Source organism: Coenobita brevimanus, chromosome 62, assembly GCF_032717465.1.
Source record: "Coenobita brevimanus isolate Jiangsu-jjx chromosome 62, ASM3271746v2, whole genome shotgun sequence".
Classification (NCBI taxonomy): domain Eukaryota; kingdom Metazoa; phylum Arthropoda; class Malacostraca; order Decapoda; family Coenobitidae; genus Coenobita; species Coenobita brevimanus.
The window spans coordinates 13169307-13175568 of record NC_137015.1 but is presented as its reverse complement, the minus strand read 5'-3'; positions in this window follow the sequence as shown (position 1 = coordinate 13175568).

The following is a 6262-nucleotide window of genomic DNA, read 5'->3' as shown; positions in this document are numbered from 1 at the left end:
TTCCTCTCTTGTTTTTCGCCTGATGTGGTTGTTGCCGTACTGTCTTTCCTCACGCCATGTTCAGGCCTGTGTTTGTCACTCGAACGTATATTTTTTTTCTACCCGGGGAGAGCAGCTGTTTTGTACTTTGTGTGTGTGTGTGTGTGTGTGTGTGTGTGTGTGTGTGTGTGTGAAGAGAGTGAAATACAGTTTTTAGAATAATGGGTCATAGATCAAGGACACTGGCAAGGTGAACGTTAAAAAAAAAAAAAAAAAAAAAAAAATCCGATTTAGACTGTGCTATGTGCAAGGGTTCTGAGTTAGGCGAGAGTGAAGTAATTTGATTTTTAAAGTAATCAGCTAAATGTGGACGTCGCCGAGAAAGGTCAAAGATCAGGGTCACATAACAAGGAGGTCAGGGTCACTTGGCAAGGCTGCTTTATACAGTCTCGATCTGACTTAAATCCAGTTTTTGTGGAAGGGTTCAAGGTAAAGCAAGGAGGAAGGAATTCAGCTTTGAGAGAGGTCGGTCAGAGGTCAAGGTCACATGGCGACAGTGACATGTTCGGCCTGTAGACTTGTTGGTGGGGGTGGGGGTGATGAGTCTCTCTCTCTCTCTGTTCTTCTCTCCTCGTCTGTTTTGTCATTTCCTTTTTTTCTCTGGTCATATCCGGGTTTCTCAATTATTTCTTCCTCTCTTTTCTTCTTTCTTCCTCCTGTGTCCATGTTCCGGGTCATGTTATTCTCTCTCTTTCTCTTTTCCTCTTTTTCTCCTCTTTTCCCCCCGCCCTCGCTATTGTTTTTCTTTTTTTTCTTCTTTTTTTCTTTCCTTCTTCCTTTTATCTCCTTGGTCAGGTTCGGGTTTTTCTTTTCCCGCTTTGTTTCTTCTGTTTTGTTTACTCTTGTTCTGTTATTTCTTCATACCTCATTCTCTCTCTCTCTCTCTCTCTCTCCCCTCTTCTCATTTTCTTTTTCTTCATTTTCATTGTTTCTCCTTTATACTTCATACTCTTCTACTCTTCGTTTCTTCTCTCATTTCTTCTCTTTATCTTCATTCTTCCTCATTCCATCTCTCTCTCCCTCCATTATCACTCCCCTTCATTCTTCTTCATTCAGAATCTCACTCTTTCTTATTTCCTTTTCCCCCTCTTCATTCTTCACATCCCCCCTGTCTTTCATCTCCATATGTCTTCTTTTCTTCTGTGTCTTCATTATTCACACTGTACCTCCCTTTCCTCATATCTCTGTCTTCTTTTCCTCCTTCATTCATCTTCACATGACCTCCTTTTCTTCATAATTCTCTGTCTTCTTTTCCTCCTTCATTCTTCTTCATACTACTTCCCTTTCTTCTTCATCTGTCTTCTTTTCCTCTTCGTTTCTTCCCCATCTTCATTGACTCCTTGCCTCCAGTTTTTCCCATCTATATTCTTTTCCTCTCCCTTTCTTCTCTTGGCGGTGTCCATGTGTGTGCTCGCGTCACTCTACTTTAGGTGGAGCGAGACGGCGTTAAATTGAGTTTCCCCTAAGGAACTTTGAGTGCTGATAGCGAAAACGTGGCCGATAGACAGTGTGCCGCGGTAGATAGAAAATGGGGGGTGGAGTGAAGGAGAGAGAGAGAGAGAGAGAGAGAGAGAGAGAGAGAGAGAGAGAGACTTGAATTTAAGAAAAGGTTTGGAAGTTGAAGGTAGGAGAGAGAGAGGGGGGGGGGCGCTTGGATTAAAGAAAAGATTTGGAAATGGAATGAAAGTTGAAAATAGGAGAGAGAGACAGAGAGAGAGAGAGAGAGAGAGAGACAGACAGACAGACAGACAGACAGAGAGGGGTCAGGTTCTTGCTTCTAGGGCAATGAAAAGAAATAAACGCGAAGGAAAAAGGCGAAGGTTAAGCAGCGAAGAAAAGATTGAGACCGAGTGGAGAAAAACAGAAGAGGAGGAGGAGGAAGAAAAAGAACAAGAGGAGGAGGAGGAGGAGGAGAAAGATATTAAATCTCAAGAGAAAGAAAAATAGGGAGGGGGGAGGAGGAAAAAGGAGAATGTACTGAACTGTGAAGGAAGACAAGCAAGGGAAGTGATCCAAAACAAAGGAGGAGAATAACAAGAAAAAAAGGGGTAAGAATAATAGTTGGAATAGAGAAATCCTGACGAAAAGGTGGGAAGGAAAGATCAGAGCGGGAGGGAAGATGAAGGATAGTGTCTTAAGAACTATGAAGGAAGGCAGCGAGGAAATGTGATGCAAAGTGTGATGGAGGAAAAAATGAAGAGAAGGAAGTAGGGAGGAAGGGTAAGAAGGATGAAAAAATAATAAGAAGAGGGCAGGAAGAAAGAGTAGAAGGAAGGAGAAAAAGAAGGCGAGAAGGAGAGTTTGTGAATTATGAAGGAAGACAAGGAAGTGGAGCGATAGAGTGTGGGAGGACAGAAAGAGAATACTGAAAAGAAGGAAGACTGGAGGAAGAAGAAAGGTAAGGGAAAAATAGAAAAATCGGAAGGGAGAAAGGGAGTGGAGGAGAAGAATAAGATGGAAGGAGAATGAATAAGAAGCTAAAAACGGATAGGGGGAGAGGTTGGCAAAGTAGACAGGAATGAGGAAAGAGAAGGATGGAAGGAAGAAGTGAAGTAGTCTGAGCAATGAAGGAAGGTCGAAGAAGAAGTGAAGTAGCAAGGAGGAAGGAAGATAAGGATGGAAGGAAGAAGGGAAGTGTCTGAGCTATGAAGGAAGGGCGACGAGGAAGTGAAGTAGCAGGAAGTGAAGTAGCAAGGAGGAAGGAAGATAAGAATGGAAGGAAGAAGGGAAGTGTCTAAGCATAGGGAAGTGCGACGAGGAAGTGGTTACGTAATTCAAACTGTAGGTTGGTTACGTTAAGCATAAAGGGAGGGGGAGGAGACGAGATAGAAAAGGGAGATTGAAAAGAAAAGGGAGATAATAACTGGAAGAAAGGGGAAGGGGACAGAAGGAAGGGGTGGGGAAGGAGGACGAGGGGGAGGAAGGAAATGGGAGGAGAGAGAGAGAGAGATGAGGGAAGGAAGAGAACGAAGAATATTTAATTTGTGAAGGCGGGAATGTGGAGGGAAGGAGGAAGAAAAGTAAGGAGACGAACCAGATGAAGGAAGGAAGGAAGAGAAGGAGGAACGAGAATAAGAAAAAGGAAGAACAACAGTGAACCAAAAAAAAGAAAGGAGAAGCAGATCTGAAATATGAATGAAGGTTGAGGGAAGTGAAATGATCCAGCATGTGAAGGAAGAAAAAAGAAAAGTAGGAAGAGACAAAGAAAAAACAGAATGAAAGAGAAGGGCTGGGGATAGAGAAAATATAGACAGTAGGAAGAAGGAAGAATAAAACAAGAAATCAAAAGGGGAAGAAGGAGAGATCTTGAAGTTTGAAGGAGAGGAAGTGAAGTGATGGCAGTGAAAAGAATGAAGTTGGTAATGAAAAAGAGGGAAGGGGAGGAAGGATAAAAAGAGAGTTCATAGTGAAGAGGAGGAAAGAGAAGGAAGCAGACGAGGAAAGAGTAAGGAGAGGTGGGAAGGCGAAGGACAGGGCTTGAGCCATGCAGGAGAGGGCTTGAGCGATGAAGGAAGGCAAGGAAGTGAAGTGAAGTGATCCGAGGTGTGTGGGCCGGTGATGGAATGGGCCGGGGAGAAGGACGAAGAGAAACACTAAAAATGGAGTAGAGAGGAGGAGGAGGAGGAAGTAAGAGAGAAAGAGAAAGATTAGGAAGAGAAGGGTAAGGAGGAGGAGGGGGAAGCAAAAAGGGAGGAGGAGGAAGAAAGGAGGAGGAGGAGGAAGAGGGAAGAAAGAGAAGGAGAAAAAGAAAGAAGTAAGAGAAGGAAAAGAGGAGGAGGAGGAAGGAAAATGGGAAGGAGGGAGGAAGGATATGAAGAGGGAGGAAATTAAAAAGATGGATAAGAAGAAGGAAGGAGGAGGAACGATGAGCGAGTGATCAGTGAAGGAAGACGAGGAAGTGAAGTGATGTAAAGTGGATGAGCAGAAGAATATAATGATAAGAATAATGAGGATTTTATGAAAGAGTAAGAGTGGCAAGAGGATGGGCAAGAGAAGGAGTGACAGAAAGAAGAAGTGAAGGAAGACGAGGAATAATGCAGGGTGAGTAAAAAAAAAAAAAAGAGAGAGAGGAGAGAATGAAAGGGAGAATAAAAGGAAGAAAAACAGATGAGTGCAGATGGAAGAGTTGGGGAAAGAAAATGAGGTAAATAAAGCAGTGGAAGAAAGGATAGGAGCGTCTTAAAGTAGGCGGCGAGGAAGTGAAGTGATCGAAAGTGTGCAAGCCGCTGATGGAATGGGCCTGCAAGAAGAAGAAGAAGAAAAAAAAAGAAAAATGAGGAAGTAAGAGTAGGCTAAAAGGAAGAAAAGAGAAAAAAAGAGAAAGATATAAAAGAAGGAAGAGTTGGCTGAAAAGGAGAAAACAGAAGACCTGAAGGACTGTAAGGAGGTGAAAGAAAATGGAGTACAGAGGATGAAGGAAGATGAGGCAAGAGAAGAAAGGAAAAAAAAAAGAGAAGGCGAAGAGAGATGAAGAAAGAGAAAGAGGAGGAAGGAAAAAAATTAAGAGAAAGTGAAGGAAGATGAGGAAAGAGATGGAGAAGGAAAATGGTTGGGAAGACGAGGAAAAAGGAGGAGGAAGAAAAAGAGAACCTGAAGGGTGGGCGTCGACGAGGAAGTGAAGTATTAGGTGTGGTAGTCACTGATGGAATGGGCCAGGAATTTGACAGAAGAAAAGTTAAAAGAAAGAGAATTAAGGAAGATTAGGAGGCGGAAGAGAGAGAGAGAGAGAGAGAGAGCAGAGTAGTATGATGTAGAAACCAATTAAAGATATTGATAAAATGGAGGAGGAAGAAAAAAAATGGCCCGAGCTGTGGAGGAAGACAAGGAAGTGAAGTCATCCAGGAAGAGAAGAAAAAAATTTGATACAGAAACGAGAGAGGAGTGTAAGAAGGACAGGGAAGAAGGAAAACGTATCACAAGAAAGACGAAAGAGTAAAGCAGAGGATTGAGAAGGAGAGCCAGAGCTGTGACGGAAAGCGACGAAGTGAAGTGAATTGATGGAAGGTGTGGTAGCCTGATGGAATGGACGAGGAAGGAGGAAACTAAACACGGAGTACAGATACGGGCTTGAAAAGGAGGAACGAAGGAAAAGAAAGAAAGAAGAAAGCTGAAAGGTGAGTGAGATGTAGGAAAATAAAGGCTAAAGAAGAAGGAAAGCGATGAAGTAAGGACAAGAACTGGGAAAGGAGGAGGAAGGAAAAGAAAAAATGAAGAGGGGTGGGTGAGAAGTCGGAAAATAAAGCCTAAGAAGAAAGAATTAAAAAGCGGCTGAACTATGAAGGAAAGCGAGGTAAAGACATGAGTTAGGAAATGAGGAAAGTGAGAAGAAGAAAGGAAAAGAAAAAAAAAAAGCCAAGAAAGATGGATGAGAGGCAGGAAAATAAGGCACAAAAGAAAGAATTAAAAAGGATTGAGGAGGAGGAGGAGGAAGGAGAAGAAGAAAATAGCCAAGAAAGGTCGATGAGAACCAGGAAACTAAAAGCACAGGAAGAGAATAAAAAAAACTGGGTGAGGTATGAAGGAAAGCGATGAAGTGAAGTGAAGTGATGGAAGGTGCGGTAGGCGCTGATGGAATGGGCCAGGAATTACCCAGGCCGGGATGATGGAATGGCAAATGTACTCCATTCTTCAAACGCACCACCACCACCTCCGCCGCCCACCCACCCTCGATCCTGCTTCCAAGGCGAGAGAAAACACTGAACTTTAATTCCGGGTACGTGTTTTATCCCTCTCCACTCCCCCCCACCCCACCCCCATCTTTTGGCTTATGTGATCGTGGAAACTGAAAAGAATAGCCGCTTTTCTTCGCTTCGTTTTTCTCTTTTCTTTTTCGAAGGCTTTTTCCTTTCGTTTCCTTATTGTTCGTCCCGTTTCCCCTTCCCTCTCCTCCTTTTCCATCACGCTGCCTGCCATTCTCTTTGGTCTTCTTTTCCTTCATTCCTCCCCTTCCCTTATTTTCCTTCCTTTTCCCTTCTCTTTCCTCTTGTTCCTTCTATTTCCTTATCACCTCTCTCTCCTTCCTGTTCCTCTTCATTCCCCTCGCTTACCATCCTCATTCATTTTCTTATCTCTCTATTTATGGGCCAGATTTATAGTGTCAGTTATTAGGACCGTTTGCTTTATGGTGATCTGTCTTATCCAGGTATTTAATTATTCACTGCCGTATGTATGTATTTATTATGTATTTATGGCTGTATACAATCGCAAGTCATACCGTAGTTTC